Source organism: Acanthochromis polyacanthus, chromosome 12, assembly GCF_021347895.1.
Source record: "Acanthochromis polyacanthus isolate Apoly-LR-REF ecotype Palm Island chromosome 12, KAUST_Apoly_ChrSc, whole genome shotgun sequence".
NCBI classification, from domain to species: domain Eukaryota; kingdom Metazoa; phylum Chordata; class Actinopteri; family Pomacentridae; genus Acanthochromis; species Acanthochromis polyacanthus.
The window spans coordinates 28,565,544-28,577,798 of record NC_067124.1 but is presented as its reverse complement, the minus strand read 5'-3'; the positions used below and the strand labels follow the sequence as shown (position 1 = coordinate 28,577,798).

Below are 12,255 nucleotides of genomic sequence, written 5' to 3'. Positions count from 1 at the left end.
ACATCAGAGTTATTTTCTCTCACAGAAGTGCTGCAGTGATGTATGGTATGACAAGAATAATTTGTTTTTTGAATATTGAAGCATGAAAATATCTTCTAACAGACCCCAGAAATACAGTTAGGAATCTGTTAATATGCACAATATGGGCTCTTAAATATTGGCAGCAGCAGCAAACCAAGATAGGTAGAGTTGACCCTAGTAGTTATCAGTTATTATCTCCACTGGCTTTCCTGCTATCTGTTTCTCCAGGAAGTCCAGCCTGAGAGAGTAAATTCCTAAAAGCTAAACCCCATTGATTTACAGGCCTACCTCTGGCAGATGTTGTGCTGCTTTTCTGGAGGACGACGTGGAAACCTGCAACTTATTAAAGTGATCATTTTAGAGCCTTTTTTTTTCACATATAGCCCTAAAAGCTCCCTCTCTCTCCAGATGGGCCTCATCCTGCAAGCATCTGGAAGTTAAAGCCTTATTTTCTTCACTCAAAAACTTGAGCCACGTGTGCTACCCTGAAGGTGAACTCTCCAAGATGTTCCTTTACTTAGTCTGACTCTGTGCATTTCCCAGCAGTGTCACTGGACTGAAACTGTTTCAACCCCCACAGGTGGTGCCATTACCTCGCCGTGTTTGGCCGTCTCGTGGCTAATGAAAGATGAAAGTAGGCTCTGCAGAATGAGCTGCACTTAATTGAAAACTCTGGAATTGTGCAACACAGGGGCCTCAGGGGGCTTTTCAGTATGACACCTGCAAATCTGTCCAACACAACAGGAAGACGAGGAGGGCAAAGAGGAGGTAAGAGGCAGATAGAAGCCACCACACAGGACATCCTGGGCAAACAACACCATGGGAGGGCGAGACACAGTGGAGGCCTGTCGTCTCATTTGGGAATGATGTTCAAGGAAAGCAAGTAGAGGGGAAACTGTTAACTTTTCTTTTTCTGGATGCCCAAACAGAAGCAGCAGAAAACCCAGCAGGTCGCCACTGAGTCATGCAGGAATATATTCCTTTTTTATCGCAGCGAGGCTTCTCCAGGCTTTGCAACCACTGCTGCAAATTACTTTCAACTATTTACCAATTAATGAGCAAGCAGCCAATTCTGCTGTTAACATGGTGCAAAGAGCAGAAGCTCCGGCGAGCATCTTGTCAGCACTTTTTTTGTTACGCTGTCTTTGTAGATAACATGCCTTCCCGATTACTTTCTAATTGGCTGCAACGCTCCAGTTCACTATCGTCTGTCTCCAACTAATAATTTCATCTCTTCAGCTCTTTCAGATTTTCCTCTACGTGTTTTAAAGTGTCCCGCTCTGTCCCCCTCTCTCTTTCACTCATCACTGCAGAGCAGCACAGAGGGAATGAAAACTGGGACAAACAATAGGAAGTCGATAGGAAACATCTTGCATGTACATCCAGCTCTGCATCTCAACGCTGTCTTCCTCCGACATGTAAACAAAAGAGAGCTGGGAGTAAAAAACACAAAGTCAGGAGCTAAAAAAGGAGGAGTCCTTGGATGATGCCATCAGACCTGCTACTCCCACATTTTCCAACAGCAAACCATCTCTGGCTTCAGAGTGTCATTTCTCTACAAAGAGTTCTTTTTTCCACACAGAGCTTGTGTTGTTTTGAGTAATGGGGACGCTGACAAATGCTGATAATCTGTCATCTTGCCTTTCCTAGGCCTACGTTTGTTTTTCAGAAGTGGCCTGGAAAATGGAACAGAAAAAAGGAAAGAAAGAAAATAAGTCTCTCATAAAATGCAAGATGGACGACTGCGAGCTGCACACAGCTGGTGGAGTGGATCTGGGTTTGAGCTCAAGAAAAACATCAAGAGTTCTAGCAGTTTGTGTCCTCGTGGTGCCAAGCATGACATAAAGGCCATTTGTTTTTCACATGCAAACCTCTGTATGGTAAACTCATGATAATTCATCTCTGCACAACCCTTTTCACTAGCATTAAAAGCAAACAACAACACAAACATAACCCCAACTTCATCACAGAGATGGAAACAACAAGCGAGAAGCCCCCCGGGCCTCGAACTCGGTGCTGTATTTCCACTAATTCTACGTCTCAGGTTTCACTCGGTTCCAGTCATCCTGCAGAGACACCACAGCGAGACACCAGCGAAAGCCCCTCAAATCTTAATGAACAATGTCTCCACTGCTGCTCCACCCACCACCCAGAACACCACCCACCAACCACCAACATAAGCAGCTTCAGGAAAGACCCTCACCACAGTACAAGTAGTCTGTGGTCAGTCCATCAGCCCGCTGCCGGCTCCTCCTCCAGCCCCAAACCCCCCGACCTCTGCTTTTTATGATCGGTTATTTGAGCCAGAGCCCAATGAAACTGTGCATGTTCCACAGCCAGGGCAGAGTGAGCGACCCAAAGCCCCTGAGCTGCAGGGCTGCAGTCCAATCTGCTCCAAATTATTTGCACGGCTGCAGAGCACATGGGGTTGAAAGGCTTATATAAGCCTGTAGAAGGAATACTCAGCCAGCGTCACCTTCGTTTGAATCCCCTGAGCTCCTCGTCATTTTCATCAGGACTATTTTTACACCAAAAAGAGGAGTTTGTCAAGTCAGTGTAGCTCATTATTTTCACATCTTTAAAAGAAAACTGTCACTGATGCAGAAGAGTGAGAGCACGGGTTGAATAAACACACTTTCCAATAACATTATGCTCTTTAAAGTACATTTTAATGTTAAAAATATAGTCAACAGACAACCTCAGAAAAACCAGTGCCGCTTCTGTTGCTTGACTTTAAAGTGAAATGTAGCATGATCACCGAAATAGACCAAAAGTCATCAAAACTAGAAGAAAACGAGTCTACTGAACTGCTAGAAGTTAGGCTATCATTTGAGCTAAAGGCTAATACTAACTACAGTATAATGTATTTTTTATGTACATTCTTAGATACTGCATTAAAAAAGGTTCATGGAACAATTAAAATTACCACAATTTTGCGGAAAAGCTTTCAAGCTCACTTGAGATGTTTTTTGATTTGACTAATTTACTTCATGTGAGATTTAAACAACGTTTGAGAATAAGTTCTAATACCCTTGTGTGCCCTTTTTTGTATATATATATATATATATATATATATATATATATATATATATTGTTTATTTGGTATCTTTGGTATCCAATGAACATTTCCTGATGGGCTGATATTTTTGTTGTCTTCTTGTCCAGACAGCATGAAAGCATGACCAACACCAGCTGACATGAAAGAATAATTAGAACTTTCCCAACTTAAAACAATTAATTTCATAAGATGGACAAAAGTTCATTTGTTTCTTCTTCTGTTTTTTTTCCCCCTTTTTTTTAATGATCGGCAAACATCTAGTCCTGTTTCCAGCTTCTTCTGCTCTGTTTTTTGCAGTCATGTGTAAAGCAGATTGTGTTCCTTGAACATGAATCCTAAACAACCTTCAAGTCTAAAATATGAAGCCAACGTGGAAGTGTCACAAACAGAAGTCCCTCAAATATCCACTTGAGGCTCCAAAAATGACTCAATCTTCATAGACCACAATGTTAAAATGTCCAACTTTACCTCAGAAATAAACCTGCTTACGGCCTGATATGAAAACAGCTTTGGTTTCTATAGCTAAATTCCTCCTTCATAACAACTGTGCAGGGGACAAATTTATTTATAACTCACCTGTGTAAACTGTATTAAGACTAAAAGTTACGCGGAAGGTGGCAGGCGGATCTTATCGGTGTGTTTGATTAAACACCATTCTGCTGTGTTTGAGTTCAGTGAGTAGATTCTTTTAGTGAGGTGTTTCTAGGATTCAGGATACAGGAAAGAACTGCTGTGCCTAATAATAGTTGGTAAGGAGCGACTTGACCAAATCAGAAACAACCTGATTCATTAAGTAAGATGGAAGCAACCATGAAGGTGCTGTTTACCATATTTAAGTACACAGGTAATTCTACTGGAGCCGATAGATCCTACAAACAAAGACCTCACTGCAGACATGGTGTGTGGCCGGTGGGTATATTCATGTCAAGAAAAGCTGTGCCTGTGTAAAGACATGCAGACACTCTGGCTGCCCTGTGTGGTGTTACCATAAATTTTAGCAAAGTCCAGGCACTGGAGGATCAAATGAAGCTGATGACTCTCGCCTCCTTTCTTCTAAATCTGCCTCATCTCTCTGTGCCTCTGGCCACTGTCATCTCCAAGCAAAACATATCCAATAGCCTGCCTCAGATCGAGCCCTCTCCCGGACAAACAGACGGTAAGTCAGCCAGACCTCCAGCTGTCAGACAAGAGACAATTTTCTGTTGCTTGACCAGACACAAAAACAAAAAAATGGGTCACCATTTCACCGCTGACAGCTGAAACCGTCTGGTAGAGGGCAGACCAGCTAATGAGGATCTCATACGAGGACACTTGAGCCCCTTTTTCACATTTAGAATCATGAACTCGATATCTGCAAACAATGGCACATGTAGAAACTGAACTGAGCTTTTAAAAATACTCAGAAAGCACAAAAGAAAGTTCAGTCTGCAGGCAGAAAGATTTCCTGGAGATTTTTGGTTGCCAGCGCAGATGCGAGGTCAGGAGTCCAAAGCAAGTGGCTGAGATTTACTTTGATAGTTAATCACGTCTTGCCTTCCTCACAGATGTTTTTCTGAGTGAAATGGTGCCAGACCCTCCTTAATCAAAAGGCTTTTCATTCACAAGTGCAACAATGCTGAATTTACGGTGATTGATGGTGATTTTACAGCTCCGCTGAGGAAAACAAATGAGGATTTTCTGTCCAAAACAGCATGCTTCCATGTACAGGAGTTCATCAGTTCACAGATCCAGCTATAAATGCATCAATTTGTCAGCAAGTGACTATGAATAACCTGTTTACAGTGTTTGGTCTGTTTCCAAAACTCCTCAGAATCTGTTTCCCTGAAAACTCCCAAACAATGAGGACACAATCAGTGCATGAAATCACTCGTGATGGACTTATTCATATCAGAACGCTGCACACAGCTGCTCTTGTGTCCTACATGCCCAAAACAAACATTCACTGCAGCCACTCACATCCTCAGAGAAAACACAAATCCCATCTCCATCTGATTAATTCCACTAACATGGGATGAAGGAGTCACACCATCACACACAGGAAATCACAGCCGCCACGTTCCAGTGGCCTGAGTGACCCCGAGGTGCACCAGGACTCAGATTAAATCTGAACAAGCTGATGAAAATCAAAAATCAAAGACAGAAAACAAAGAGGAAACCGCAGACCTGCTTCCAGCAGCTTCATCTGTAATTCACTGGATAAGATGCTTTTGACTCTCCTGATAGCAGCTAAAGACCTTTTTAAAAGCAGGCAGGGATGCCAAAAGCAGAAAAAAAGAAAAAATCTCTGACTCGCAGAAATAACACAGCAAGTGCATAAAGTGGTGGAAGCACATTTGAAGAAGTTGGACAAATTTAGTCCGTGTAGATGAACAAACATAGAATGACACGGCTTCATTGTTAGAATGTGTGGAGGTCAACATGCAGCATACGAAAAAAGAACAAAACACCAAACTGTAGTTGACCAGTCTGAGAAAATCTGTCTAGAACTGCACAAAAATTTGAGACACTTTCATTTGTGCAACAGGGGGATGCAGGGAATATGTGCATTTGACCTCCCCCCAAAAAAACACAAAACAATAAAAATACTTTTAATTAGGCAAAAGTATCATTGTGCAGAATGCCCTATTTTAAAATGTTAAGATAGGATATGCATTTAGTCCATTAGCAGAGGGGGTAGTGCAAAAATTAGGGAACATCAGTAGAAAATTGAAAAATAAGAAACAAATATACATAAACACTGTCGATATGCATATTCTTCTGTAAGTAGAAACTGAGATATTGCACAGACCCACCTGGATGTAGATAATGATATTCCACTATACATGTACCTATTGAGGCATTAATACCTGGTGAAGGTGGGCAGCTAGTGAAGTTTCCTTCAAGGGATCAATATACTTTAATGTAAATCAATATTTAATCATTGTCATTATATTTTGTGTTATTACACTAAATCTGCAAATAATCATATAAATGCAGTGGAGTAAAAAGTACAATATTTGCCTCTGGTCTGTGGTTGACTAGATAACAGAAGAAAAGAAAGAGTTATACTCAAGTACAGTACTTGGTTATGGTCCAACATGGGCATAGATATCGGGGAGATGCAGATGATCAAAAATTGTGTTAATGTTGACTCAATCTTCCTTAACTGGGTGCTTTCCTTCATGCTTGTTAAGACATTTGATGCAGAAAAAGCACAAATTGGTGCATAAAAATTCACCAAAATGCATGAAATTAAGTGATTACTGCTCCAGATTTCCTGAGGGAGGACACACAGACCCCTGTGTGTCCCGTCGTGAAATCTACACCCATGGGTGTTTGTGTCATTTCATGCTCCCTCAGCTCCACTAGATTTATTTGACAGATGGAGTTACTGTTGTTTTTTCAAGTAAAATGCATGCAAAATCTGCAGAAAGGAGAGGCTTCTTGCACAATAGGGCAATGAAACAGTAATCTATTGGTCATTATGTCATGTAACAGGCTGAAAGAAGTTATTCTGAATAAGAGATTTTACTGTTGATGCTTTCAGTGTATTTTGCTGATAAAAGCAGCAGGGGAATTATAAAAAGCAGTTTAAAAAAAAAGGTCCACTGAAATTCTAATTCAGTACAAGTACAGTGTTGCAGGATTAAGAGAAAAAAGTAAAAGTTCTCCTGATCCAGAAACAATGTCCTTATCCAATATCACTGTTTTAATGCTTTGCCCTCCTTATCTCATCATTTCAAGCGCTAAATTGCGTTTATCAGCGGTTTTGATGGGTTTTGCGCTGCGTAAATGCTCCACATAACAGCGCATTCCCATACAGCACGAGTGAGTAGTCACAATTTAAAAATGTGCAAACTCTGTCCAGTGACACAGTTTCCATTAAAATGTCTTCAATTTCGGATTTTTTTCCCCCACATTTCACTGACATCATTGTTACTGACCTTGCCGGCGGAGAAATACCCGAATCCTCGGTCCGCTTCGATGTTTCACTTAATAACAGCCTCCCCAGAAGAAAAGGGTCGTTTGTTGATAATAGTTCACACACTTGTAAAGATCTTGAAGCCGAGTAAACATTCAGAAGAGTGCGAGGAGGAAAGAAAAAGCGCAGCGCCGCATCCAAACGGGGGAGGGTCCTGAAGTGCAGCCAAAGAAAGTGGAAAAACTGTGACAGAGAGGGGACTGGAGCTGGAGGAGGAGGAGGAGAAGGAGGGATGGGGCAGAGAGGAGGTTTGGGAGGTCCAGGGGGAGGCTGACGGTTGTTTTTGTCTTCAGTGGGCCTCCAGACCTTGATGTCTCACTGTGAGAGTGTTCAGGAGAGTTTAGAGAATAGATGGTGCAGTGAGATGATACCTGACGGAAAACAGAGCAGCTGTATTCTGAATGCCAAGGTGGAAAAATACACTGCAGTTACATATATAGACAGAGAGAGGTAGAGAGATTGGTATGCAACATAGTGTAGGTAACATAGGTAGGTAAGATCTGTCTTTTACCTACATATCTAACCTACCTACCTATCCATCAACCTTCCTACTGACCCATCTGTCTTACCTACACTACCAGTCAAAACTTTGGACACATCTTCTCAGTGTTTTTTCTTTATTTTTTTCACTAGTTTCTACATTGTAGATACATAATGAAGATATCAAAACTATGAAGCAAAATATATGTAATTATGTAGCAAACAAACAATTGTGAAATAACTCTAATTATGTTTTTTGTTTTAGATTCCTCGAAGTAGCCACTCTTTGCTTTTATTACTGCTTTGCACACTCTTGGCCTTCTCTGAATGAGCTTCATGAGGTAGTCACCTGAAATGGTTTTCACTTCACAGGTGTGCCTTGTCAAGGTTCATTTGTGGAATTTCTTGTCTTCTTTATGGGGTTGGGACATCAGTTGTGTTGTACAGAAGTCAGGTTGGTACACAGTTTACAGCTCTATTTGACAACTAATAGAATCTATATTATGGCAAGAACCAGAATCAGTTAAGAAAAGAGAAATGACAGTCTATCGTTACTTTAAGAAGAGAAGGTCAGTCAGTCTGGAAAATTGTAAGAATTTTGAATGTATCCCCAAGTGCAGTCGCAAAAACTATCACGCACTATGACGAAACTGGCTCACATGAGGACCACTCCAGGAAAGGACGAACAAGTGTCACCTCTGCTGCTGAGGATAAGTTCATCCGAGTCTCCAGCCTCAGAAATGGAAAGTTAACAGCACCTCAGATTAGAGCCCAGATAAATGCCACACAGAGTTCTAGTAGCAGACTCATCTCTACATCAACTGTTCAGAGGAGACTGCTTGAGTCAGGCCTTCATGGTCAAATAGCTGCTAAGAAACCACTACTAAGGAAGAGCAACAAGCAGAAGAGATTTGTTTGGGCCAAGAAACACAAGAAATGGACATTAGACCAGTGGAAATCTGTGCTTTGTTCTGATGAGTCCAAATTTGGACCATGTTTTTGTGCGACACAGAAAACGTGAATGGATGGTCTCTCCATGCATGGTTCCCACCGTGAAGCATGGAGGAGGAGGTGTGATGGTGTAGGGCTGCTTTGCTGGTGACACTGTTGGAGATTTATTCAAAACTGAAGGCACACTGAACCAGCATGGCCACCACAGCATCCTGCAGAAACATGTCATCCCATCCGGTTTGCATTTAGTTGGATCTTCATCTATTTATTTTTCAACAGGACAATGACCTCAAACACAGATCCTAGGCTGTGTAAGGGCTGTTTGACCAAGGACAGTGATGGAGTGCTGCGTCAGATGACCTGGCCTCCACAGTCACCTGACGTAAACCCAGTCGAGGTGGTTTGGGATGAGATGGACCGCAGAGCGAAGGCATAAGGGCCAACAAGTGTTCAGCATGTCTGGGAACTCCTTCATGACTGTTGGAAAGCCATTTCAGGTGACTGAAATGAAGCTCATGAAGCTCATAGCGAGAATGTCAAGAGTGTGCAAAGCTGTAATCAAAGCAAAGGGGTGGCTATCTTGAAGAATCTCAAATATAAAACACGTTTTGACTTATTTCACACTTTTTTCTTTAGTACAGAATTCTATATGTGTTCATTCATAGTTCTGATGCCTTCAGTGAGAATCTACAATGTAAATAGTCATGAAAATAAAGAAAAACCATTAAATGAGAAGGTGTGTCCAAAATTTGACTAGTAGTGTAGCTAGGGAGGAAGGTTGATGGATAGGTAGGTAGATTAGGTATGTAGGTGACACACAGATAGGTAGGTATGTAGGTAGGATAGACAGGTATATTTGGTAGGTAGGTAAGGTAGTTCCTTACGTAGGTAGAAAAGTAGGTTGGTTGGTAGGTAGGTAAGGAGTTAGATCCTCGGTTAGGTAGGTAAGATAGGTTGGTGGACAAGTAGTTAGGTAAACAGATAGGGTAGGTAGGTACATAGGTAAGATAGACTTGTACATTAAGTAAGGTAGGTAAGTAAGAAAGATTTGTAAATAGATAAGTAGGTAGGTGAATGTGATAGATTGGTAAGATCGACAGATAAGTAAGCTGGTGACGAGAAAAAGACAGATAGGATAGATAATTGAGGTATGTTAGAAAAGGCAAGTAGATAGATAAATGATTGCTAGGTACTTATGACCATGTTGCCTTAAGAAATGTCAGGTTATTATCAAAACATTAAGCTTTACGCTCTTTTCATGATTTAAAATTTGACATTATTTGCTTGCTAACACACACGTGTCTTCACCAGTTGAAGCCATTAACCTCAGCTCAGATAAACAATTAAGCTTTATATACAGGGGGTTTTTGGAAAGAGGTCCAAAATGGATACTGCCTCAAACTCCATATTTTCCAGGATGTCAGGGTTTTTTCTTTATTGCAAATAGGGGTTGAAATAACTTTAACATACTTGTGAATGTGAAAGTCGTCTTTTGTAAATGCCCAAAAGTATGTGGACACCTGACCTTTTGTGATAGTTGAGCATCTCGTAAATCTGCTGGTGTAACAGCCTCCATCCTGTGGGGAAGCTTTCCCAGAGGATGAGCACAGAGGTACTGAAACAGGAAAAAGCCTCATCCAAACCGCTGCCAATGTTGTCTGACATCACTGTTTGCTACAACATGAAGGTTTTCCTCAATTGGCAGAGGGAAGTGCTGCCCAAATTGCAAAAAAAAAACATGAGTGTCCACATATTTTTAGCTGTATATTGTATATTTTTTCTTTGTTCATGTTTTGTCTCAAGCCGGCTCTATTTGTCTCTTGCAGGTTTTATTGACAGCTGTGTAATAGCCTCCTCTTCCCAAACAGCCATGATGACCAGCCTGCTCAGGACGGGTGTCCCACCCTCCTGCTGAGTACTGACACAGATAAACAGCTTGTGGACTGAGACCTGGTGGAGCAAACATCCTCGCTGCACGGAAATCAGTGCAGGGGGAAGTAAAATAGTTTCCTGCAGTCCCACACTGAGGACACTGAGGGGGGTTGCCATCATTTTAGTGCTGCTTTTGTCCTGGTAAAAGTCGGAAAAGGTATCTGAAGAGCTTCCACATCTGCCTTTGCTGAGCAATCCTGGGTGTAACTGTCTGTCACACCCAGCAGACATCATTCCGAGCATTCAAGTCAATTTGATTTCTTCATCCTGGAAACATGCCACTGGCATCTGCAATGAGGATCTCTGCTAGTTTTATAGTTCAGTTTTATGGTGAAATACAACAAAAACAGCTGGTTTCTAGTGGTTAAATGATCAGATCCAGAGTTACTGTGTTAACCGGAGAGATGTGCTAAAAAAAACAAAAACAAAAAACTGCTTAAACTGTACAAATTTGCTATGTTTCATATTCTGTAAACATTTTAACGACAAGGTTGACCTGAAACAAGCAATAAAACAGTTTAATGCCCGTGTCTTGATTTTTTAACCAGGACTCTTATAAAAGAAAGAAATTATATATAAAGTATATAATGTGTTTTGGTCGTAATATTCAAATTTATTTCTTCATTGGAAAGCACTTTGAGCCACTGTCTTTCATTTAAAATATATTACACATAATAAAATAATATGTCTGTCAGATTTATTTATTTTTTGATCAGAGAGGAGTGGAGATCAGGTTTTTCCTCTGCTTGCAAGTCCACGAATAAAAAAAGTTGCTCATTGACACTAACTTTTCAGTATGGCTGATTTGTTTTGATGTAAATATAATTACAGGTTGGCACTCTGATACACGACACTTGAATACTGTATGTATCTTATTTTTCTGGTGTGAAACACTGCCATCTGGTGGCATGCTGTAGTTTAAATCCTGTGATTCACCACTAGGGCAGCCATTAAAATCCACGCAGGGCAGCCAAACCATTTCAAAATTGCATTACTTCATCGATCCAGATATTCTCACAGAAAACTAATAGATTGGGTTGAACTTTAGGGGAAATTATGTGTACCAATTCAAGTGTTGCAGAATATTTCCATTTCAAAAAACACAGTTTTGCCTTTAACTGTGAAAAAGAAAATTTTTCAAACCTTAAATCTGCTTAAAAGCAGTAGGGGAAAGTAACTATGTACTGTATTAAGTACATTTACATGGTATTTGCGATTTACTTGATTATTTCCATTTTCTGCTGCTTTATGCTTTTAGTCCAGACTAAATATTACACTTTTAATGATATTAAATAAAATGATACCTTTCATTAAATACTATGTTTAATTATACAAAACATATAAATATCAGAGTTGATCAAGATACCAATTATTAGCAATCAAAGATCAAATAACTTTAGGTTAACTATAAAAAGTAGTTAAATCTCCTTTAAAGGCTCCAGTATTAAAATTCAGAACACATTCATCTATCATTTATAATCTAACACATTATTCTGAAATGTTTCACTCTGCATAATGAGTACTTTCATTTTTGATACTTTAAGCATATTTTGATGCAAATACTTTGCAAATACGTTTACTAAAATATAAATCTAAATGTGTGACTTTTATGTAATAGAGTTTTTCTCCATTGGTGTTCATAGTGTAAAACCTCGACATGAAATGGAGAGAAATTAGATGTCAACGATTTTTTAAAAATTAACTTTACAAATACATTGAAGCTTTATTCACTCAGTATATTACATATGAAAACAAAAGAGCATCTAAGAATGATTTTTAGTTTTAAGCCAACATCTGTGACGTTTGTTTGTAAAGTTTAGTGAGATTAACTTCCCTTCAAGCATAAAATAAT

General features: G+C 40.2%; 1 protein-coding gene across 1 annotated transcript in view; it reads right to left on the bottom strand.

Annotated features, from left to right (window-relative positions):
• pear1 (platelet endothelial aggregation receptor 1) overlaps window positions 1–7,270 on the bottom strand; it is a 69,504-nt gene extending 62,234 nt beyond the window's left edge. Inside the window, exon 1 of the mRNA XM_022199173.2 lies at window positions 7,003–7,270. The gene's annotated coding sequence lies outside the window, so the exon portion shown is untranslated. The remainder of the gene's footprint in view (window positions 1–7,002) is intronic.
• Window positions 7,271–12,255: the final 4,985 nt, after the last annotated feature.